General features: G+C 36.5%; 1 protein-coding gene and 1 pseudogene across 2 annotated transcripts in view; both read left to right on the plus strand.

The window, feature by feature from the left end:
• Positions 1–26,290, plus strand: part of ZNF385B (zinc finger protein 385B) — a 319,758-nt gene that overhangs the window by 81,944 nt on the left and 211,524 nt on the right. The window lies entirely within an intron of this gene.
• On the plus strand, positions 19,147–19,916 carry LOC120221583 (annotated as a pseudogene).

Here is a 26,290-nt window from a genome sequence, read left to right on the forward strand (position 1 = left end):
CCATTTGTGATGACATGGATGGAGCTAGAGATTATTCTGCTAAGCAACATAAGTCAAAGACAAATATCATATGATTTCATTCATATGTAGAATTTAAGAAACAAAACAAATGAGCAAAGGGAAAAAAGAGAGTGTCAATCCAAGAAACAGACTTGTAACTATAGAGAAGGAACTGAGGGTTGCTGGAGGGGAGGCAGGCAAGGGGATTGGTGAAATGGGGATAGGAATTGAGGCGTGCACTTGTCATGATGAATACCGGATGTTGTATGGAAGTGTTGAATCACTGTGTCATACACCTGAAACTAATACCACACTGTATGTTAACTGGAATTTAAACAAGAACTTAAAAAAAAAAAAGAAAAGTGGTTCCAACACCATACCTCACTGACACTGTGGCTGCTGGTGAAAAGTTCAGATCCTCCTCCTGGAGGAGGCCTGTGGAAACCACAGTACCTGGGCAGGTACGGAGTGGCCTGTCTTCCTTGAGCCATTGAGGGGGAACCTCAATATGAACAGAAGTGATGGTAACATGATGAGATAAAGGAAGCAGTGATGCAGAAAGGGAAGGGAATGTGAAGAAGAGCTGGCCTTGACTCCTTTCTGATTATTAGAAGACAGCAAGGCACAGCTGGCCTCTGATGCCAACTAAAGTAATACATTCATATATGCTAATGCTGTGTGTGGTTTCCTGGTTATCTACATTTGGTTTGGAATCTGCTAGACTGATCTCTTGCTAAATAGAGTTTGCTGTTGAACACCATGTAATGGTTAACATCAGAGGATGAAATTAAGTGTTAGCTCTATATAGGCTAAACCTAGCATTTTAAATTGACTCATTTGTAGGTAGTATAAAATGGTGCTGTCCATACAGTCAAGATGATTGTGGTTACTATGCTCACACTATATAGTCCATGAATGCATACTGACTTCCACTTCTCCTTTTGCAAGATTATATAACTATTGCACTTTTAATTAGGAGGGTGATGATGCTGATACCAAGGAATTCAATGCAATGAACTTTTTATTATTAGAGATAAAATTTAATCCTCAATTCCTTTGGCCTTTTAATTGTTTAACTGTGGAATCAGTCAAATGTGGAGGGTGAAGAAGCACTGAGGGATAATGTAATTGCAACTCTTCAAACAATTGTATCTGTCTGGAGAATGAAGATTGATGATCTGGAAAATAGATCTCATTGTTTCAGTAGTAGAATTATGGGTTTTGCCAGTGGCTATTAAGAGAGATTCTCTGGGAAACTTTTTACCAAAAGAAAAAAAAATGATACTTGTGAGATGAAGGAAATTTAATTCAGACACTTTTCATTAAGCAAGGCCAGAAACTCCAATTCCCAAGTTCATAGTTGACGAGAGGCCCCAGAGCAGTAATTATCCATTTTTCAAGTTTCCTGATAGAAAGCTCTTCAATTAGATATAGACAAGGGGAAAATTATGGTAAAAGGAAGGGTAGTTTGTCCTTTCTAAAGAGCACTAGGAAAATAGAGACTATATAACAATGTTAAGAGATAATTATATTAAATGAGTTAAGCACTTTGAATTATCTTAAAAGATGTTAAATTACTTTCGATATTGCTATTTCATTTAAAGTACGTAAAATTTGGGGCACCTGGGTGGCTTAGTCGGTTAAGCGTCTGACTTTCCGACTTTCGCTTAGGTCATGATCTCGCGGGTCGTGGGTTCGAGCCCTGCGTCGGGCTCTGTGCTGACTGCCAGCTCAGAGCCTGGAGCCTGTTTCAGTCTGTGACTCCATCTCTCTCTGACCCTCCCCTGCTCACGCTGTCTCTCTCTCCTAGAAATAAATAAAACATTTAAAAAAAAAAAAGTACATAAAATTTTAACTCAGAAAATAAACTTGCATTCAGTTTTCATTTATGTTCCTTAAATTCTCAGAGAGGATGGGTTGCATTGGGCATCCTCAGACATCCCTTGGGGAAATAGGTTATTCTGTGGATAAACTAGGTAGTGTTTTTTGTTCAAAGTGCCAATCAATGTTTGAAATGTTGATTTGGTGTATTTGTCATGCTGTTAGGAAGATTGATTTGTTGTCCCACTTGTTGATTCTAATGTTATTTGACAAGCATCGTTTGCATGGCCATTAGTGTTTTCTACCTTCTTCATTCATCTATGAGGTAGATATGGGTGTAAATGATTGACGTGATCGTAGGCTATGGGCAATCATGGATTAATATAAGCAAGAGAAAATGCCTCTCTCTTTGTTCAACCACATAATGGTAACGCATGAATATTTTATTTTACCATTTTAAAGTGGAGGAAGCTTAGAAGGTGAGTTGAAGTGACCTCAGTCTCTTTCATTTTATTTATAATGTAATGTTTCTTGTTACTTGCTGCTAAGCAGAGAGTGAAGATGTAACTGTTTACCTCAACAGGGTAAATGGAAGCAGCTCTACAACCATGGTCCACCACAGCTGAACTCTGAGTATGTATCTGTCCAGGAATTACTTTCAATCTGAGCACACAGATGATACAGAACATACATTTAGAATGAAATAGTCACTGGCCTTTTGCATGATTTTATTTTATTAACGGAGACTCCTGCTAGCAGACAGTGAACGTAGAAGGGAAGTTTTAGAAACTGAGAGCTTGAGAAGGTTTGAAGGGCCATCTTTTAGAAATGTGAAGAAAAAAAAAAACTTCTTTCTTATAACATTCCCTTTTTTTAAGAAACACTTTATTTTTTTTCATTTACAAATATTTCAATTGTATCTCTAAAAGACAAAGAATTTTTAAAATCCATAAATACAATACCATGATGCCTGAAAAAGTGACAAATTCCCTTAATATGTTCCAATATGCAGTCAGTATTCAAATTTCCCATAAGTGATACTTGTTTGTTTTTTTCAAATCAGGATCCTGTCTATAACATTTCTTATTTTAAAGTTAAAAATAAGGCCATGTCCTATGGCCTAAAAGATGATGAAGTTGGGGAAACAAGAGAATTGAAACAGATTAAAGAAAAAAAAAAAACAACTTAGGCCTTAACATGGTTTGTTCAGGATGTTCAAGATAAAGTAGCCACATTTTTCAAATTTAATTTGATTTATTTTTTCAAACTTATATCCAAGTTAATTGGCATATAGTGCAGCAGTGATTTCAGGAGCAGATTCCTTTATTCCCCTCGCCCATGTATCCCATCCTCCCTCCCACAACCCCTCTAGTAACCCTCTGTTTGTTCTCCATATTTAAGAGTCTGTTATGTTTTTGTCCCCATCCTTGTTTGTATATTAATTTTGCTTCCCTTCCCTTATGTTCATCTGTTTTCTATCTTAAAGTCCTCATTTGAGTGAAGTCATATGATATTTGTCTTTCTCTGACTGACGAATTTCATTTAGCATTAATACCCTCTAGTTCCATCCACATAGTTGCAAATGGGAAGATTTCATTCTTTTTAGTTGCTGAATAATACTCCATTGTATATATATACACCACATCTCCTTTATCCATTCATCCATCGATGGACATTTGGGTAAAGTAGCCACATTTTATTTTATTTATTTATTTTCCTTTCATAGTTTATTGCAAGTTGGTTTCCATATAACACCCAGTGCTTATCCCAACAAGTGCCCTTTATCCATGCCCATTATCCCCCTTATCCTTTCCCCTTCCCCCATCAGCCCTCAGTTTCTTCTCAGTATTCAAGAGTCTCTCATGGTTTGCCTCCTTCCCTCTCTCCAACTATTTTTCCCCTGCTCCTCCCCCATGGTCCTCCGTTAAGTTTCTCCTAATCCACCTATAAGTGAAAATATATGGTATCTGTCTTTCTCTGCCTGACTTATTTCGCTCAACATAACACCCTCAGGTTCCATCCACATTGCCACAAATGGCCAGATTTCATTCTTTCTCATTGCCAGGTAGTGTTCCATTGTATAGATAAACCATATCTTCTTGATCCATTTGTCAGTTGATGGACACTTAGGCTCTCTCCATGATTTGAAAGTAGCCACATTTTAAAAAGAGATATACATTAATGTTCTCTAACAGTAAAGTAATAAATGTGGTTTCTTTGTAAACCACTTCAAAAATAAAGACATGAAAAGATAAAGAGAAATTAAACCCCAATAGCTGCCACCACCATGCTTCTCTACCAGTCATAGGTAGCCTGACTGGTGCTTCCCATCTAAATTTTGTGTGTGTTTGTGAAGGACGTTTTTTTAAAACAAAAACGTGATGCTCTTATACCTACTATTTGGAAGGTACTTTTTGTCCACTTAATTATTTGTTATTACATGTTTGCACTATAAATCATTAAAAGACATTCAAGGGGCATGGGTGGCTCAGTTGGTTGAGCATCCAACTTCAGCTCAGGTCATGGGTTCGTGGGTTCGAGTGCTCAGTGAGGCTCTGTGCTGAGAGCTCAGAGCCTGGAGCCTGCTTCAGATTCTGTGTTTCCCTCTCTCTCTCTCTCTGCCCCTCCCCCACTTGTGCTCTCTCTTTCTGTCTCTCAAAAATAAATAAATGTTAAAAAAATTTTAAAAAGACGTTCAAAAAGAATGAGAAAGAATGAAGCTGAGATTCTGTATACTGGCTGCTTCTCCACCAAGAACCTCTCCATTACAGTAGGGATGACTGTCCTTTCTAATTAGGGTCTCTGCTAGCCTATAGTAAAGGAGCTCTGATCTCAGCTATGGACTTCTGAGACCCAAAATATTGATTCCACCTCATTGAGCAGTAGAGTTAATACCAATAATGATACAAAAAAATAAATAAATAATAAGATTGGGGACCCCTACCAAATTGAAGGAGGGGTACTATTTGCTTCTCCCATTAAGGAGGAATAAAATTCAGTGAAACTATCACAAACCTGAGGGCTAAGAAGATTATATATCTGTGCCCTATATCAGTCTAAAGTCTAGTGAATAGATTTGTTCAGAGACAGAGTTAAACCACCATGAGAAGGTACAAAGTCTTCAGGCTTTTAGGAAACTATTCTGAGATTTGAAATCAGAACACAAGACATCAGAAGTAAGATATCAAAGAGCTCACTTTTTAAAATAAAAGGGGGTTACTTTGTAAAGTTACAACAAGAACAGTAGGAAATGGAAGGAGAAGGACAAAGGACACATAGATCCAGCAAATCATGTCAGCTCTGCACATGGAAATAGGGAGGCAGTGGGGGGATCATCAAGTAAAACAGGTAGGAATTCAAAAATTGTTTTCTGAACCTGCTTAAAGGGAGTAGGGTCACAAAAGAGGGAAAAGAGTGGGGAAGTGGATGCTTGTAATAAGTAGAGTCAGGTCCTGCTGATGCAGGAAAAATGTGTCAGAAAGAACTGTTTCTGCTGTCATTTAAGTATTAAAAATCACAGGAGCCTTGGCATAATGTCTTCCTTCGTTTGACTCTGTTCTGTGCATATGTATCCTTTCATGGCATCACAGGTGAAAGGTGACTAGTTGAGGAAAGCATTTGAATATTACTGGTTTGTCTGGACAGATACTGTCTTAAAACAATTCATGTACAGTGCTATGTTAATGGCTCCAAAGTGAATATGAATATGCCAGGGGTAACTTAATAATATTTTATTATTTGACATTTATCCAAATAGTAAGATTTTTGCTATTATAAATTATGCTACATCATATAACCTCATAGGCAAGTCTTTGTGTCATTAGTTGTTTCCTTTGAGTGATTACTATAACTTGAAAAGAGGGGCTTAGGAATTCCCTTTAATTCCCCCTTTTCAGGCTGTCGATACTGCTTGCCAGGCTTTCTTCCATAGAGTTTGTACCAGTGTACACAACCATCAACTGTGAATCATCAGCCATTTCCCACATTCAAGGGCAAGACGCCTAGCACATCATCAGTTTTATAAACCTCTGAATTATGTTTTACTCATAGTGCAGATGATGTCAATTAAGTCATAGGAACCCTTCTTCCTGGTACTCATTGTGATCAAAGGTATGCAGCTTTAGAATACTCGGTAGAAGTTAGAGCGGAACTTAGAATATAGTGATCAGAGGGCATCTGGGTGGCTCAGTGGGTTAAGTGGCTGACTTTGGCTCAGGTCATGATCTTGTGGTTTGTGGGTTCGAGCCCCACATCAGACTGTACTGACAGCTTGGAGCCTGGAGTCTGCTTCAGATTCTGTGTCTCCCTCTCTCTCTGTTCCTCCCCCACTTCTGCTCTGTCACTCCATCAAAATTAAATAAACATTAAAAAAATTAAAAAGAATAAAATAAAATACAACAAAAAAAAGAATATAGTGAGCAGGAGTTCCTGGGTGGCTCATTCCGTTGAGCATCCGACTCAGCTCAGGTCATGATCTCACGCTTCACGAATTCAAGCCCTACATTGGGCTCTGTGCTGACAGCTCAGAACCTGGAGCCTGCTTTGAATTCTGTGTCTCTCCTTCTCTCTCTGCCCCTCCCTGACTCACACTCTGTCTCTCTCTTTCTATCTCTCTCTAAAAAATAAATATTAAAAAAATTTTAAAAAGAATATAGTGATCAAAGAATATTTAAGCTATACAGAGTGATCATACTCATTATTTTATTAGCCAGGTGTTTTAATCTATTTCTCTAACCACATATTTCTATTTCTAATCTATTTCTCTAACATATTTCTATCTTTAATACTTCTAATTATATAATCACTCAAAAGGAAACTAATAATTCTTCCTTTTTCAAAAACTAGAAAAGTCAACTAAAGAACATAAGAATATAAGATCCCTGAACAACTCAATAATATTACCTTAATTTTAAAAGAGAACCCAAAACAATCCACATTTGAAATTTATTGCTATATTTAAGAAGGTATGACACTGTCCATACACATTACTTGATATAGAAAAAATATATAAAGAAGTAGAAAATGTTGTCCTCTGTTATTGACCTAAATAAATGCATTATTTTCTAAGTTTATTTATTTATTGTAGGAGAGATAGACAGAATCTGAAACAGGCCCCCAACTCTAAGCTGTTAACACAGAGCCCAATGTCGGGTTCAAACCCACAAATGTGAGATCATGACCTAAGCTGAAGTTGGACGCTTAACCAGCTAGACACCAGGGAGCCCCATAATTTTTTAAAATTCATTTTCCACCTGCTTTATAGACTGAATTGGTATTATTGACTGACTTTTTATTTAGTATCCTTGCTAAATTGATTTTATGTGTTTAACTATTTATCTGAATTCTTTTTTTTAAACATTTTATCAGTGAATAATAGATGCATTGATTGTTCCCCTATTGTTTGTTTCTAATTTATTTATCTGAATTCTTAATATTTTTATACATATACAGATCTCATATCAGCTAATAATTATACAGCTTCATTTTTTTCTTACCATTCTCAAAACATTTTTTTCTTTCCCTTGTCTTATCACATTAGCTAGAACCTTCAAAATGGTATTAATTGAAAGTATAAAGTATATTTTTGTCTCATTGCCAATCTCAGAGAGAATTTTTTCAATATTTAATCTTTAATTACGATATCTACCTTAGGAAATTTGTAGATAAACTTTTTTTCCCCACCTTTATTAAGGTATAGAGGTATTTGGCAAATAAAAATTATACAATATCTAAGGTATACAATCTAATGGTTTTATATATATATATATATATATACATTGTGAAGTGAATGACCGTAATCAATTAATTAACACCTCCATCACTTCACTTACCTTTTTTGTTGTTGTGCTGGTGGTGAGAACACAACAAATTTCAAGGATATGATACACTGTTATTAATTAGAGTCACAATGTTGTATATTAGATTCCTAGAACATATTCATCTTATAACTAAAAGTTTGTAGCCTCTGACAAATATCTTCCTATTTTCCCTATAGTGAACCCTCTTAATCATCACTCTAGCCTCCACTTCTGTGTGTTCACCTTTTTTAGATACATATAAATTAGATCATACTGTATTTGTCTTTCTCTGCCATATTTCACTTAAGGTTAATGTTCTCCAGGTACATCCATGTTGTCCCAGATGGTGGGATTTCCTTCTTTCTATAGATAAATAATACCCCATTATAAATGTGTATATATTATGTATATATCATATATATGAATATATAATACATTCCATAATATATGTGATATTATATGTATGAGATATAGATATATTGATACATGAATATATATGGGTAAAGAAAATGTTACATACAAAGACGCACATCCATCCATCCATTGGCAGACAATTAAGGTTGTTTTGATAGCTTGGCTATTGTGAATAATGTGGCCATGAACACAAGAGTGCAAATGTCTCTTTGAGTTACTGATTTCATTTCCTTTGGATATATCCCCAGCAGTGGGATTGCTGAATCATACGGTAGGTTAATATTTTTAATATTTTGAGACACCTCCATACTGTTTCCCATAATGATTGTAACAATTTACATCTCCACCAACAGTGTACAAGGGATCCCTTTTCTCACACCCTTGCCAACACTTTCATCTATTGTCTTTTAATAATAGCCATCCTAACAGGTGTGAGATGGTGTTTCATTGTGGTTTTATATACATTTTCCTAATGATTCGTGATGTTGAGTTGCTTTTCATCTACCTGTGGGCTCTTTGTTATGTTTGCTTTGGAAAAATGTCTATTCAGTTTCTTTCACTTTTAACTCCGGTAATTTCTTTGAGTGAGTTCTACAAATTCCTTATATATTTTGGAGAGTAACCCTTTATCAGATATATGGTTTGCAAATATTTTCTCCTATTCCATAGGTTAACTTTTCACTGTGTTGGTCATTTCCTTTGTTATGTAGGAGCTTTTTGTTTGATACAGTAACACTTGTTCCCTTTTGCTTTGGGTGTCGCCAACCAAGACCAACATCAAGGGTCTCTTTCCCTATGTTTTCTTATAGCAGTTTAAAAGCGTCAGGTCTTACATTTAAGTCTTTAATCCATTTTGGGTTGATTTTTGTAGATGGTGTAAGATAAAGGATCCAATTTCATTCTTTTGCATGTGGGTATCTGGTTTTTCCAATACAATTTATTGAAGAGATTACCCTTTTCCTGTAGAAAAAAATCTTTTGTCATAGATTACTTGACTGTATATGTGTAGGCTTATTTCTCGGCTCTGTGTTCCACTGCTCTATGTGCCTTTTTTTTACAGGTACCCTACTAGTTTGATTAAAGATAACCTTTTCAAATTTAGGAAATTTCATCTTATTAATACTTTTTAAAGATGTTTTTTGTCCATAATGAATGTTTTAGTTGTTTAAAAACTTTTTCCACACTTAGATGGTTGCATGATTTTTCTCCTTCTGTTATAGTGGTAAGAATTAGATTGATTTTAGAATCCCTAACCAACTTTGCAGTCCTAGAATAAGCACAACTTTATCATCAAAAGTAAATTGAATAAATCTAAAATTATTCCAAAGTGAGAAGCTTATTTTTTTAAATGAACGGAAATGAGAAAGAAATTGGAGCCATTTCTTATCAGCCAGGATTAATTGTAGTCAAAATTCACCTTAAAACTAAGGCAAAATAATCAGGAATCAGTTTTAGATTTACAAGGTAGCCAAAAGTATGAAAAAGAAACATACACAGTAAAAACTATCAGGACTTAGAAGTGCAGAATCATTTGGTAAGCCATGATTTAAAAAGTCAGATACATAAGGGAATGTAGGAACAAGAAGAAATGTCTAATCTGGCAAACTCTGTGAGAAGACTTGACTTCTTTATTCTTTGTCAGCAACAGTGAGAAACTGTGTCCTGACTGGACACTGGCTCATAGACATATCCTTGGATAGGTTTCTTGTTTATTTCAGACTCAGGAGACAGTTTCAGGTGATCATTCTGAGGTAGTAGCAAAATTTTAAGCCTTCTTCAGTTTCATTTCTTATTAGCAGTTGCTGTTGTTTACAATGATTTTAGCAAAGAACAACAACAGAATGGTTTAAGGAGATTATTTTTTTAAGTTTTATTTATTTACTTTGAGAGAGACAGAGCATGAGCATGGGAGGGACACACACACACACACACACATACACACACACACACACACACAGAGAGAGAGAGAGAGAGAGAGAGAGAGAGAGAGAGAAAGGGAGTCCCAATCAGGCTCTACACCTTTTATTGGAGCCCGATACTGGGCTTGAACTCATGAACTGTGAGATCATGACCTGAGCCAAAATCAAGAGTTGGATGTTTAAAAAACTGAGCCATCCAGGTGCCCCATGGCGATTCTTATCCTCTACACTACTGGGGAGTTATTGTGTCATTTTGAGACATCTCCCACCCCCAAAGATTTCCGCTCAATAATGTATTCAAAACTGCTATTCACGAATGTTTAACCAATAGGTGTTTAAATTGATCCTATAATGCCCCATTAATGCCCACAGGTGTAAAAATGCAAAAGTTTTTATTAAATATATTTGGAGGCAAAAGATGTTGCCATGTTGTTTTTAATAGTTTGTTGAACTGTCCTTTATCTTTATGTCTCCCTTTCTCATTTTCTGTCTCTCCCTTCTTTACTCTTTCCCTCCTTTCTTTCCTTTACTTGCCCTTTCTTTATATTAAATTACTAGCAAGTATATGAGCATCTGCTAACTCTAGCAAAGTATTAAGAATACAAGGAAGATGAAGGAACATTTCCCAGCCTTAAGGAATTTATCAGCTAGTTGTGTGGACATAGAGTAAATTCAAATTAATATATATTTATACACAGTATTGTCAAAACTTAAAATTTGGTGGAAATGTATAGACCACAAGCCCTAGTTCAATGTAAAGAAAAATGCCTGTGGAAATTGGCAGCTGGAAGGGTTTCTTAAAAAAATGCCTAACTTGAAGACTGTATATAAATTAGAATCGCAGAGTAAGGGGGAGGACACAGCTGGTCAGAAATGTACAATGCAAAGACATTGTATTCGTTGGGATTAAAGATATCTATAGTGACCAAAGAAAACAAAATAATGGTGACTGAAGAAAAATAGAAATATATTTCTTGTTCACTTAAACATATTTTGTTGACCTTCCATGTTTGGTGTGACATTCCATGGTGTCAAGGAACCAAGCTTCCCTCTTTGGCTCTGACATCCACAGCAGGCAGCTTGTCCTCCATGTCCTGTGCTGGTCCTTGGGTTTGTTGTCATATTTACATCCCAGCCAACAGGGAGAAAGAAGCAAAGTGGCTTCCTCTCTCTTTAAGGAAATATCCAGAAGCTTCACTTGGCCTGAATTTTGTCACCTGGCCAGGCCTAGCTGCAAAGGAAACTGTAGATGTAGACTTTGTTCTAGGTAGCTATGTACCAGCTAAAGCTCTGTTTATAGTCATAGGCACAGGCGTATAGGCATGAAGAGTGCAGTACACGTGTGAAGAGACAGATGATTGAAAGCAGATAACTCTCTGTCATGTACCTAACATTGGAAAAGTACCTGCCCATGAGTGTAGGAAAGTACAGTACATATATTTCTGTTAAAAGAAAACATGAACATGACTTAATTTGACTTTAACTATGAAGCTGCTGATTTCTGTTTCCTTTTTTGTTCATGGCTTCTTGATAGGAAAAAAACCCAAAACTACCCTTGCTATAGGACATTAATTCTGAACTCTTTCTAGATTCATTCTCCTGCGATGTATTTGCTTCACTGATTGTAGAATGCAGCAATTGAGAGTACTTTACTGGAAGAAATACATATTGAATTAAAATTTCAGAAAATAAAGCAATTTTTTAATCAAAGACTGCATTTTAGGAGGTCCTGTGAATGGAAGTGAAAAAATGAATGTCGTTGGGTTAGTCCATCTGGTTTTGGTTTGTCTGAATAGAAGAGAGGTTTAACAGATAAATTAAGGTTCCAAGCACAGTCTTAATCTTTCCCCATTTTCAGTAATAGTCCTTCCCCAGTTCAGCTTTTATGCAAGTCACATATAGGCAATTAGTAGATTTTCTGTTGAAATAAAAATGTTTATTTGTTTTTCTAATTTACCATTGTGACACTGAAACTCTGATTGAAGCATTTTAACTTTTATAGTAAACAGTAAAAAAGCCTCATAAAGCTCTCACAAAACTTCAGGAGTTAAGATATATTCCTTATGAATGCCTACATTGTGATATTTGTGTTGCCAATTATTTTATCTAGAATCATTCACTTAACTACGTTTCCTGTTTTTTTGAGAGCACTTGCGGAGGACATGTTTTTAATAGGCTATAATCATCACATGGGCAACAGGGATCTTGGCAAGTAGCTATTAACAGTATAGACAGAAACTTGGAGTGTGATAGTTTTAGACTTCCTAAGCTTCTTGATGCTATTTTAATGCACTAAAGAGTATAAACTAAATTTAGATCCTGCTGACTGTTACCACAGTGAAGTGCGTGCCTCTTTTGCAGACAATGCTAGATTTAGTCACCATGTATTTCTGTCAAGCTGGGAATGCAGTTTACAGCTCTCATCCCTTCTAAGCATTTAGTAACTATACATATGTATTTAATAATTGTTCTGAATTACACCTGTTTATTTAAATTTTGTTGTCCCTAAAGCAGTTACTGGCATTGTGTTGTTTTTCTTAGGGTCATTGTATTTTATTTTGATAAATCTGGCGTTATACTTAAAGTTCATTTCTAATATGAAGTCTGTGTTACTCCCTAAGTATCTCTCTAGTCCACTGTTGGTCAGCCTGAGTACTGTGGCATTTTGGGTCATGCAGTTCTTTATTATGGGGGAGTATTCTACACATTGCGGGATATTTGGCAGCATCCCTGGCCTGTGTGCATTAGCTGCCAAGAGCTCATCCCTTCTAGACCTGTTGTAACTACCAAAAATCTCTTCAGATATTCAAATGGCCCCAGTGGAGCAAAATCACTCTCAACTGAAAGCAACTGCCCACCATCTCCTTCACTCCCGCCCCAGTCCAGGTTTCTGTCCTCTCTCAGCAAACCACTGTTAAGAATTTTCTGCTGACCTTCTCTGCCTGACTTATTTCGCTCAGCATAACACCCTCAAGGTCCATCCATGTTGCTACACATGGCCAGATTTCATTGTTTCTCATTGCCATGTAGTATTCCATGGTATAGATTTGCACGTATAGGAGGATTAGGAGGAACTTGACGGAGGAACAAGGGGGAGAAGAAGGGCGGAAATGGTGGGGGAAAGGGAGAGAGGCAAACCATGAGAGACTCTTGAATGCTGACAAAAACTGAGGACTGATGGATGTGGGGGGGAGGGGGGATGGGCATGGAGGAGGGCACTTTGGGGATGAGCACTGGGTGTTATGTGGAAACCAATTTGACAATAAACTATTTAAAAAAAAAAATAAAAAAAATAAAAATGCACATCTAAAAAAAAAAAAAAAAAAGAATTTTCTGCTGAATCTTCCTGCATATGCCCCAGCTGCTCTCCAGCTCATTCTCCACCTTGTGGCCAGAGTGCTTTCCAAAAACCAAATCTCATCATGTTACTCCCTTTTAAAACACCATCACTGCTTTCCAGTGATCTAGGACAAAGATAGAACTCTTAAAAATAGCGTCCAACATTCATCCTAGTTGGACCTGGAGTACACTCCTTGGCTTCATCTCAACCCAATTTCTCTTGCAAGTTCAGGCTTTTCTATGTGTCCTTCCTCCCCTGGCTTTGCCTTGCTCTTCTCCTCTCTACCCACCTGGCCAACTTGCACTCACTCTTCAGTTCTGGCTCCATTCTAGCCTCAGGTTGCCAGGATACTCTTATCCGATAACTAAGGACCAAGTCAGATTGACCTGCTATAGTTAATTCTAGGTCAAATGGACTAAAGTCAGTCATCTAAAAACCAGTTTACTAAAGGGCAAATTATCAAACTTAGTCACTAAAATACAGATTTAACAAACCCTTGGTTTTTTGTTTTTTTTTTATATTTATAGCTTTCTACTATTAGTTTTTCATGAGTTGGGTTTAGATTGCTCAAGAGCTGTAAAGAATCAGCATTTGCATATTCTGATGTCTTCTACCCCATGATTGTGATCCCTGTCCCCCAGTTCAGCTTTCCCTCTTTGGGACTAGCAGCCCAGCTCACCTGATGTGCTGGCCTGTGTAGCCATCTTTCCTCTAGATGGATACTTGATTCTCAAGTATCAAGTGAAGCATTTCCTAATATGCAGTTAAAATATCACATTAAAAGTGGAAATCTTCAAAATCTCTGAAAGTATCTCATACAATCTGTAATTGCTTCAAAATTTGTGAGTTAAGAAACAAAATTTGATAAAATGGTAAAGTTAATAAATTCAGTTATTTGTCATTTGGGATTATAATGAACAGTTCCAAAAATTTCTCCAAATTGGCAAAATTGATAATGACTTCAAAAGTATTAAATAGGTATCAGTATCAGTTGAAGATTTCCCACAGGAAATTTGAGTTATATTTATAAGAATGTACTCACATTAAGACCAAAGTAACTCATTGCCCCTTAACTGTTGACAAGTTAAATATTCTTTAAAAGTGTTTTAAGATAAATGTGTTTGTTGACTATAGTCAAGAAGAATAATGTCATAGTTGCCCAGTTGTAATTCTACATTTATTTGATGATCACTGCAATAATAATCTGTGTTCCTCTCCTAATCATAGACTGCATGAGAGCAGGAACTGTGGCCATTTTTGCTCATTAATTATTCACCGAGCATATCATAGTATCAGGCACAAAGCAGATGTCCATTTAAATGTTTTTGAATCAATAAATTCCTTTAAAAATATATTACTAGCTTCCTAATATGTAATAATGACATTGCCAGTAGTTCTTAGCCTTAAGAAAGCTGTTGATAGCTTTGGACCTAATTCTGTAAAAACATTTAAAATATATAACAGACTTTGATATAGCATTTGTTGAAACACTGTGCCTTTTCTAAGACTGAGACATTTTGGATAGTCTTCTGGTAGTTACACTAAACAAAATTTCATTTTTCAGATAGAGGTCTATATGTTTTTAAGGTGTATAAAAAGCAAGTTTGTGAATTTTATTTACTACCATATTTGAATGAAATAACATGGTTCTTTATTAAATTTAAGTAATATGCCAAAAATGAGAATGTTTTAAAATTAATATTATAAGACAATATTTTCAAATAAAACTAGAACATGAGTATTATCTCTGGATTATAAAGATTCCAGTTGGGATGCCTGGGTGGCTCAGTTGGTTAAGTGTCCAACTCTTGATTTCAGCTCAGGTCACCATCTCACAGTCATAAGATTGATCCCTGCATCAGGCTCCGCATGGAGTGTGAAGCTGGTTAGAGATTTTGTCCCTCCCTCTCTCTCTCTCTCTTAAAAACAATTTAAAAAAAAAAGATTTCCAGTTGACTGTTGGCAGTGATGCTTATATGGTTAGGGTTGGCCTTAATCTTAGTCAGAGTGAACATTCTAGACTTTCCAAATGGGATGGAGAAGAGGGAAGGCAAGAGAAGGATGTAGAAAGGATGCAGGCAGGAGTTGGGCTTAAAGAAAATTGCCTTTTCAGTTCTCTTTGAGGTTTTATCTGGAAATTTCCATTATTCCAAACACATGTTCCCAAATTCTCTCTCTATTTGACTGCCACATAGAACACAAACACCACTATTTGAATCATTTAATGACTATTATGTGATCTACAATCCACAACTTTTCAAATATTTCAGATACATTTTTTATTTGATAACTCTAAGAAATCTATGAAGAGGTTTAAAGTATACTGTTTGTTTCTTTTGTTCATGGTGGCTTTTTTGTGTGTGTGTGTGTGTGTATTTTATAATTTCTGACTTTTTAGCTCATGTTTTACTAGCCTTCCTCTGAAAGAATTCTGCAAGACTTGTGTTGAGGAAGCACACTCCTAGAAAAGAGTATTTTAGATTCTTCTAGGTGCTGTGGGGTGTCGCCAGCCCTGGAACCATATCTGTTATTATTCTTGTTTTGGGGGTTTCCTGGGCCAGATATGTAGAAAATATCTAAATCCTGAGCCATGTAAGGATAGGACTATGGTTATAAACTCTCAGAAAACCACCCTGTCTCCCCAGTTTCTGACCTAAACACGTTTTTCCTTGATGTCACCTTTGCTGGTAAGCAGACTTTCTGAAGGGTTGCTCTTCAAAGGACTTGGCTTTGAGTTTCATTTTTGACTCTCCACCTTGCAGAGGAGCAAAGCCTTGATTTCTGCTCCCATTCAGTAGTTAGAACCTAAAAAGCCAGGTCACCCATGCTGGCAAATGCCCTCAGGGCAGCCATGGTAACAGTACCATCTTACAAAACTGGCTTCCCATTTTTGGCCTTTGAAAATTTTCCTCAGTGTTTTTCTAAATCTCCTATGCATCTGAAAGGATTCTTAAAATAATCTTATCCATTTTGCAAGGGGAGTTTATTTTAGAATATCTGGTCAATTCATTATATTGCTGGAAATAGAATGCAACAATGATTTTATATTTAAAGAGATACTTCTTTTTAGGAAAAGTAACCATTTGCCTTCCCTCTTTCCCTTCCTTTTTCCTCCCTCCTTTCTTTTCTTCCTTCCCTCTTCCCTTACATCTTTCTACATGAGATAATTGACCATTTAAATAAAATTGCAGAGCTATTCTTGGAAGGAAAAGGAAATTTATAGTCATATAGCTTCCATTATTATACAACAATACAAACTAATTGACAGGAAACACCAAAGCTATTTTTTCCCTAAACTTCGGATGTTTTAAATGATTATAGGAACTAATTAAATGAAAATAAGCACAACCAACACTTTTTGATCACCTAGCCCATACCTGAAACTGTGGCTCAGTCAGTTAAGCTTTTGTCTTAAGCTCAGGTCATGATCTTGCAGTTTGTGAGTTCAATCTCCGCATCAGGCTCTGTGCTGACAGCTTGGAGCCTAGAGTTTGCTTTGGATTCTGTGTCTCCCTCTCTCTCTGACCCTCCCCTGCTCACATTCTGTCTCTTTCTCTCAAAAATAAATAAACATTAAAAAAAAAAAAGAGTGGTTAGTCCTTGAGGAATGAGGATGCCAGGAAATGGACACCCTCACTGTCCCTCAGGATATACTTGTCTTTATTTGACCATTTAGTTTGACCTTTGAAAATGTTTTCAGGTACTTATTAACTACATATTAAGAATAAATTAAATATGTTCTTATAAAGAGCTTTTGAATTACCCAGGGTGCAAGCCAATCAGAGAAAGTTAAGAGAAATTATATTTTTAGTGGAACTTAAAAAGACATGGTGGAAGTTTGTCATATCAGGTGGAAGGAAGAGCATGAGCAAAGTCAAGGATATGTGAAATCTCTTGGTCTGTTCAGGGAACATGAAGTAACTAACTTTAAGTAGTTATCTCAAATTTATACAGGTTACATATTTTTTAAATATTATTTGGAGAGAAAGAGTGGGTTAAAGGGCAGAGAGAAAAGGAAAGACAGTATTCCATCCAGGCTCCATACTCAGTGCAGAGCCAAGGTGGGGTTTGATCCCATGACCACAAAATTATGACCTAAACTGCTGTCAAGAGTGAGATCATGACCTGAGCTGCTATCAAGAGTCAGACGCTGAACCACCTGAGCCACTTAAGTGCCCCTAGTTTACATATTTGAAGCTTTCATATGATGGTGGTAACTAGCATTCACTGAACTTTTTCAATGTGTTGGACACTTTGAATATGCTTTACATATAATAACATTTAATTCTGTCAATAATTCTTTGAGGTGGTTACTATTATCATCTCATTTTACAGATGTTCAAAAATTTAGGTAACTTTCCTAAAATTAAAGGGTTATAGGGGTACAAGGCAGGACTCAAATCCAGTTGTTCTGACCCCAGAACCCACACTGTTAACATTCATGTTCTATTGCTCACAGCAAAGGCTCATTTATCCTTTTTTTCCTCCAAATTTGTATTTAAATTCCAGTTAGTTAACATTTAGTGTAATATTGATTTCAGGAGTAGAATTTAGTGATTCATCACTTACATGTAACACCCAGTGCTCATCATAACAAATGCCCTCCTTAATTCCCATCACCCATTTAGCCCATCCCTCTCCTCTCCCTCCATCAACCCTCAGTTTATTTTTTTTTTTAATTTTTTGAATGTTTGTTTATTTTTGAGAGAGAGAGAGTGTGTGTGTGAGCGGGGGGGGGGGGGGCAGAAAGAAAGAGAGGGAGACACAGAATCGGAAGCAGGCTCCAGGGTCTGAGCTGTCAGCACAGAGCCTGATGGGGGGCTTGAACTCACAAGCCTTTATGCCATGAGATCATGACCTGAGCCAAAGTCAGCAGCTTAATCAACTGAGCCACTCAGGTGCCCCATATTCTTTAAGAGTCTCTTATGGTTTGCTTCCCTCTTTTTTCCCCTTCCCTTGTGTTCATCTGCTTTGTTTCCTAAATTCTACATATGTGTGAAATCATATGGTATTTGTCTTTCTCTGACTGACTTATGTTGCTTAGCATAATACACTCTAGCTCCATCCACATTATTGCAAATGGCAAGATTTCATTCTTTTTGATGGCTGAGTAATATTCCACTGTATATTTATACCTCATCTTCTTTCTCCATTCATCAATTGTTGGTTATTTGGGCTCTTTCCATAGTTCAGCTATTGTTGATAGTGCTGCTAAAATATCAGGGCGCATATGCCCTGAAGGCTGATCTATCTTGAAGGATTTAATCAAAAGTTTTCATTCCTGGGAAAGCTCAATGAATGAAGAAAGTTTATTTTCTCCCCTATAGATCCTATGTGCCATAAAAATTGGCTTATTCTTATTCAATTTAGTTGAATAAATATTGTTCTTTTCAAAGAAAAAGACATTGAATGGATGCCTTTTCAGTGGTGTATTGGACAGGTTTGCAAGAGCTGATTATTTAATTTTCAGGAATTTTGCAAGCCAGTTATTAAATATAGTGTTAAAAATTATATCATATAAATGTAAATTAAATGAATTATATTTAAACAAAGGTAATAAATTTTCAAAACCCATTACTTCCTGTTATTTAACCACATTTTAGTATTATCTATGCTTTTGAGGTTTTTATCTCTATTTCATATATATGTGGAAATATAATGGTGTCCTCCTGAGCTCTACATTCAGTAATATTCATCACTTTGATAGCTTGAAATTAGAATCATATTTATACTATGATTTGGTAAACACTACATATCAGGGTTTTATCCCGAGGGAGCTGGCTGTTCAAGTTATCATAGCATCCCCTTCATTCCTTCTTAAAACATTTTGCCTTGCTCTTTTCTGGCTGGAATCATGGAGGGTACAGAAGAGAAGAAAAAGAAGGTTCCTGCTGTGTCAGAAACACTTAAGAAAAAGTGAAGGAATTTTGTAGAATTGAAGATGAAGTATCTAAGAAAGAAGTTTGCCCAAAAGATGCTATAAGAGGCAAGAAGCTAAGCATGACCACAAGGAATACAGACCAATGTACAGAACTGAGATTTGAATGTCTAGGATGGCAAGAAAAGCTGGCAACGTCTACGTACCTGTGGAACCCAAACTGCATTTGTCATCAGGATCAGAAGTATCCATGGTGTGAGCCAAAAGGTTTGAAAGGTGTTCCTGCTGTTTCACCTTTGCCAGGTTTTCAGTGCACCTTTGTTAAGCTCAACAAGGCTTCAGTTAACATGTTACGGATTATGGAACCATATGGAAAATGTGGGTCCCCAAACCTGAAGTCAGTGAGTGAACTGATCTATGCTCATGGTTATGACAAAATCAGCAAGAAGCAAATTTCCCTGACAGATAACATGTCTATTGCTTGATCTCATGGTCAATATGGCATCATTTGCAAGGAGGATCTGATGCATGAGGATCTGATTCATGAGATCTATACTGTTGGAAAATGTTTCAAAGAAGCAAACAACTTCTTATGGCCCTTCAAATTATCTTCTCCATGAGGGGGAATGAAGAAAAAGACCACCCTTCTTATGGAAGGTAGAGATACTGGCAACAGGGAAGTCCAGATCAGTAGGCTTATTAGAAGAATGAACTGCTCTGTCTACCATGATTACCAATTTTTGTAATCTGGTCAGTTAATAAAAGACTACTTTCAAATTAAAAACAAACATTTTGACTTAAGTTGATTCTCAGGAGGATTATCTATTATACATAGTTTTTTTTTTAATGTTTTATTTATTTCTGAGAGAGAGAGACAGCAAGAGCAGGGGAGGGTCAGAGAGAGAGGGAGATACAGAATCTGAAGCAGGCTCCAGGCTCTGAGCCAGCTGTCAGCACAGAGCCCAATGCGGGGCTCAAACTCTTGAACCATGAGATCATGACCTGAGCCAAAGTCGGACGCTTAACTGACTGAGCCACCCAGGTGCCCCTATACATAGAATTTAAATTGTATTGCAGAGACCTCTTGTGTCTATATTAGTGCTACAATATTTAAGAAAGAGGGTTTGGAAATGTTCATCAGTTTCTCATTAATACACTTAATTATCTCAGAAATTGATAATCCATCTTAGTTTAAATAACCACCAAAGGAAATCCTATCTTCTATGATCCTCAGTGAACTCTTTTTGGTTTACAAAATTAAAATTCATCACTCTAGGAGTGCCTGGGTGACTCAGTCAGTTAAGTGTCCAACTTTGGCTCAGGTCATGATCTCATGGTTTGTGGGTTCGAGCCCCTCATTGGGCTCTGTGCTGAATGCTTGCTCAAGCCTAGAGTCTGTGCACTCTGTCTCACTCTGTCTCTTAAAAATAAATAAATGTTAAAAAAATGTTAATAAATAAATAAAATTCATCACTCCAGAATAAAAATGCATTTTATTTTCTTTCTCAATTGGCTGAAAGTAGAAGCTACTATAACATGCAGGAAAAAGTCAAGCTACCTGGATTCTCACCTCTCAACAACTAAATAGCCTCTCTGCACTTTGAAATCACTTTGGTGCTTTTTTAGATATACTAATGACAGGTCCCACCCAAAGCCATTACATCCGAATCTCTGGAGGTGGAGCCTAGATGGTGGTATGCTTTGAAATGTTCTTGAGATGGTTCTAACATTCAACTGATTTGAAAACTGCTGGTCAGAATATTTACATTGAGCCTATGATTAAGGGTTCCAGTTTAGAACTACTTGCAAATCTCCAGTCTTCAACTTCCTAGCTGTGTAACCTCAGACAAGTTACATACTGTGTCCATGGTTCAGTTTCCTGATGTTAATACAGGTAAACATTTAGAGAATGATCTGGCACTGAGACATTTTGCCATAACCATGCTCGTAGATCAGTTCATTCACTGACTTCGGGTTTGGGAACCCCCATGCTCCATATGGTTCCATAATCTGTAACATGTTAACTGAAGCCTTGTTGAGCTTAACAAAGGTGACACTGAAAATCTGGCAAAGACAAAGAAGCAGCAATACCTTTTAAAACTTTGGCCTCACACCACTGATACCTCTGATCCTGATGACAAATGCCAATTTGGGTTCCACAGGTATGTAGAAGTTGCCACCTTTTCTTGCTATCCTAGCCGTTCGAATCTCAGTTCTGTACCTCTGAGTAGTTATTCCTACTAAGGATACTCTCTCAGTAGTTCTACATGTCATCTCCATGCTCGGTAACATAGAGACATGTATGTACTTGAAGTCCACATCTTGATGTTCTTTTTATTATTATTTTGTCTTTCCTACCATCTTTTCCTAGCTTTGATTATGTCAATATTTCTCCTTTTAACTGTCCCCCCATATTTTATTTCCCCTGAAGTTGGAAAACCACAGAGTAAAGTGCTTCAGATGGCTCATTACAACAGCTGAATGATATCTGAATTGTCATTTTTTAATTTTTTTATTTATGTTTATTCTTGAGAGAGAGAGAGACAGACAGACAGACAGAACATAAGTGGAGAAGGGGCAGAGGGAGAGTGAGACACAGTATCTGAAGCAGGCTCCAGGTTCCGAGCCATCAACACAGACCCCAACATGGAACTCGAACCCACAAACTGTGAAATCATGACCTGAGCCAAATTTGGACACTTAACCAACTGAGCCACCCAAGTTCCCCCTCTGAATTGTCATTTTAATATATCTTTTGAATTAAAGCATTTCTATTGACTGAGACTGATATTTTCTTTACCTTATAAAGAATAAACATTTTTTCTGGTATATGAGGAAGCAACAATAATTTTTGTAGACTCCATTCCTGACAGGAGCAAAACAAATCCAGAAGAAGGAGAAAAATCTGTGTTTGCTACAGGAACTGTGTGGTAAACAAGTAGAAAAATATTCAGATCAAATATTTAAAAGCAAAACAAAGGAGAAAATGCTTTCTCATCCATTCAGTTTGAGGAAGATCAATGACTAATTAGACAAAGAATAAAGGAGAAAGTCTTCATGAACGTTAGGAACAAAATTTATTGGGAAAAAGAGCCAGAAAGCACTTACAAGGAGAATATCAGAACCATGGCAAGCCAGATGACCACTGCTTATTATAGTTTCTCTGAGTGCCTGTTTTCCAATACCTTTGACAGAGAATAGGAAAGAGATGAAGTAAGCAGATATTATGAGCATCACCAAAAACTATCTGAAAGTTGAAAATTGGAAAAGATTAATTTAGTAACCATTTAGTAACTCTCCTATAATTTTATATTTAGAAGGTTATAAATATTAACTTATTAAATGCCAGTATGTCATTAAATATTAATGATACAGTAACCAGTGACCAAAATTGACTTATGGGTAGAATGGTTCTTCAGAGAAGTAAGAGGAATTGAGTACCGTCATGTGTGACTGACTTTTGCTCAAACGAGGTATAGGTGCATGAAAAGCCATTTCTCTTGGCCAGGATCCATATGGTTGCAAGTAAGACTCAGGATAACTCACGAGATTTGCCATGAGGATGCAACAGTGAATCTCAGGAAATCCAAAGCTAATAATTGAAGCCAGATGGGGCTTGTGGAAATCGATTTCAATGACCTGGAAAGGCACTGGGAACTGCTTTTTCTCTCAGAAGCTATCTCTGCCTCTCAGTCTCTTGCCTTCTCAGCACATTATGATGTGTTCTCTTTCTAGTGACTTGTCCCTCTTCTCCATAAACTCTGGCTTGAACATGAGACCCTGTGAACCTGATCAGAACTTCAGTCCCTAGTGCTTATGTTCCCAGTTTCTCATCTTCCCTATTCCTAAAGGATAATTGGCATCTTGTTTTGAACTAGGCCACCAGTCACATCTCTGATGTTTAACTGCCCTTAAATCAGTTATCTACACTTGGTCCTGGTCCCATCTGCTGTGGCTGGAATGGGAGAGAGTCATATGGTACAGAGAGGGGTCACATTAGGCAGAAGAGACTAGGGGCTGGCAAGCCCTGGAAACATACTTTGTATCCTGTCTTAATTACAAAATACAGTTGCCTAAGGCTGAAAGTTGTAGTACATGTGCAGCACCTGATTATTGAAGAATATTAGTGAATGTTAAAACCACAAGTTAGAATTCTTCCTGATTTACTGTTGCAGTTGTAAACTGTTAACAACATCACTTGATATTGTATTTAGAGAAAATCTTTCTCTAAATCATTCACTCAGATCATAAAATGATGGCTGCAGGATGTTAATGGAAATACCTAAGATTAAATTGGGAAAGAAATCGCCGATCATTATCTCTGAGCCTCAGATTATTTTTCCCCTTCTGGGGGACATAGAAAAACAAATGAGATCTTTCCAATTGTATTATGCCATTATATCCCAAATATGTTACACTGACAAAATAAAAAGCAATACAGATCTTATGTAAGTTTCTCGTTAAAGTACACATAACATAGATTTCAGGGTGTTCTCTTTAATATGAACAAATGTGATCATCTTCAAGGAAAACATTATAGATGAATCTAGGCAGAAAACAACAACAACAACAACAAAAGACAGACTTTTTAATCAGTTATTGGAGTGTCCTCATAAGTTGTATAGTTTAACTCTTTTGGTGAGAGAAGTATGTGAACAAAGAGCCTTATGTTCAGAATCAGGAAACATTAGTCTAATGTAAGTTCCATGAGAACAGGGACTCCTATAGTTTCAGCACTCCGAACAGTACCTGGCATAGAATGGGACTCAACAAAAATTTAGAGAATGAATAAATATTCCTATGACTTTCCCTTCTAGCTAGATGACAACAAGCAAAGTAATTTGTCCCTCTGGGTCTTAGTTTCTTTGTTAATAAAGTGAGATGATTTTGGAGTCGATTTTAAGTATTGTATTGAAATTCTATAATTATATGACATGTATTCAAAATTTAAAAACACTTATTTGTTGAGGCACCTGGGTGGCTCAGTCGGTTGAACCTCTGACTCATGATTTTGACTCAGGTAATGATCCTAGGGTTGTGAGATCTGCCACTGAGCCTGGAGCCTACTTAAGATTCCCCCTCATCCCTCCACCCCTACTTTCACTCTCTCTCAAAACAAAACAAAATAAAACCCCACAATACCCCTATTGGTTAAACGATTTCTTAAAACTGCATTTTAAACAAAACTAATTTTCTGAGACAAAGCAAAATCCTTTATCTTTTCTGTTTTAATATGGTTTAGAGTTTTTATATGTGAGTTATTTCAGAAAAGTATATTACTGATAAAAGTATTTTCATAGTTAATTTAATCACACAATTCAGATGCAGGGAAGCTGTACCCATATGCTTCTAAAACTATATTTCAACAATTTTGACTCTGGTGAATTTACCTTTTATATTTTCATTTTAAATGATTTCCAGTCTTGTTTTCAACACCCACTGTATGTAACAAGCTCTTGAAAGAAAATGAAGCCTATTGGTGATTTACTTAATGAGTCTTTTTTTTTTTTTTTAGATTTTATGCCAATGGAGAGCAACCCTTAAAATTCCTTTGGATTTCATCTCCCAGAGTTAGATACACCTAAACATTTTTGTTTGCAGAATATCATCACACTTCACAATTGTCCAACTTGTCCCAAGTTTTATCGTCTCATCCACCTCCCTCCAAACATATGCCACAGGCAAACTAGAAACAGCACATTTCTCCCAGCTGGCAATCACTCTCTTGACATAAACAGTTGCAGAGCATTGTGCTGCCCTAAGCAAACTCTGCCTCAGAGGACAAACCAGATTTCCATTAAAATAAGCAAAGTAGAATGGGTGTCATTTAGGTAGGTAGAAGTGGGTTTTTTTTTTAACGAATAGAACAAAAATGATAAAATTTCCAATTTAACCCTATTGAAAATCTTGACACATCTGAGCATCTATCTTAAGAAAACCTCCGTGGCATTATTGGAACATCTGCTCTCCAGTGTAGGAGGGGAGCAGGTGCTCTCTCTGGTGGCATCATTGATGACATAACAATTCTTTTGTTGTGTCCAGTTGTGCAGGGATAATGTGTCTGAACCATGTTAGTTATATGTCATGATGTGCTCATAGAAATATCTGATGACATGGGAATAGTTTAATTGGGCCATGTTATAAAACATTTCTGGGAGCCGTATCTATCCAGCCTATAAGTTATTTCCTTTATAGAAGTTAAATACTTGGGTAAAAGTGACAGTGCTACCATAATGGATAAAAAGATTTAATGCCTTGAAGGAAATCATGCATGTAAGTCTGTCTGTGGGCTAGATTCCTACCCTCCTCTTCTTGCCAGTTCTCCAGGCTCATCTATATGGATGCAGATGAAGAGATTGACTCACTGAGGAGTTGAGGGAATTGATGGCTGAAGTTCCATATAAATACTGTATTACCATTATATCATTCCCTTTTATCTTGTTTATTTCACATCACTTACTCTACACTTGCCCTGTCACAGTGATCAGTGAGAAAGAGCCTCCTGTGTGTGTTTAGTCTGCATGCTTGCTCAGGTCTATAACCTTACAGGTTGCATGAGAAGATCATTAGGACCCAGAAGAAACTGGAGAATTTACCTTGTTCTTATATTTACCTACTATGAGGTTTTTAAGTGAGATTATCTAAATTAGCTAGTTCTGCCTCCAGACTTTTATAAACTACATGAATTTTCTTTTAAAGAGCCAAATCCCTCCCACTGCAATTTTTAAAATGGATATTTTTCAGTTTAGTACCAAAATAAAAATGTAACAAAACAGAAAAAAGAGTGAAGAAAAATTTTCTATAAACCTGCAATGTTAATGTATTTTGGAGCATTTTCTTCCTAAACATGTTTCTGTAGACATACACATATACAAACATTCATATAGATGTAGAACATGCTTTTCTTACATATACGACCTTTATTGTATAACCAACTCTATATAGTTCTCCCCAGTTGTTGGTGAACATTTTCCTATGTCACTAAATATATTTTATTATATTTCATAATATTGACATACCAATTCCTCTGCTATTGAGCATTTAGGATGTTTCTATATGTTTGCAATTATACATAATGTAATGAGCATCTTCACTAACACAATTTTAATTCTTAGTATCT

Source organism: Hyaena hyaena, unplaced genomic scaffold (genome assembly GCF_003009895.1).
Source record: "Hyaena hyaena isolate Hyena2069 unplaced genomic scaffold, ASM300989v1 scaffold_785, whole genome shotgun sequence".
Lineage (NCBI taxonomy): Eukaryota > Metazoa > Chordata > Mammalia > Carnivora > Hyaenidae > Hyaena > Hyaena hyaena.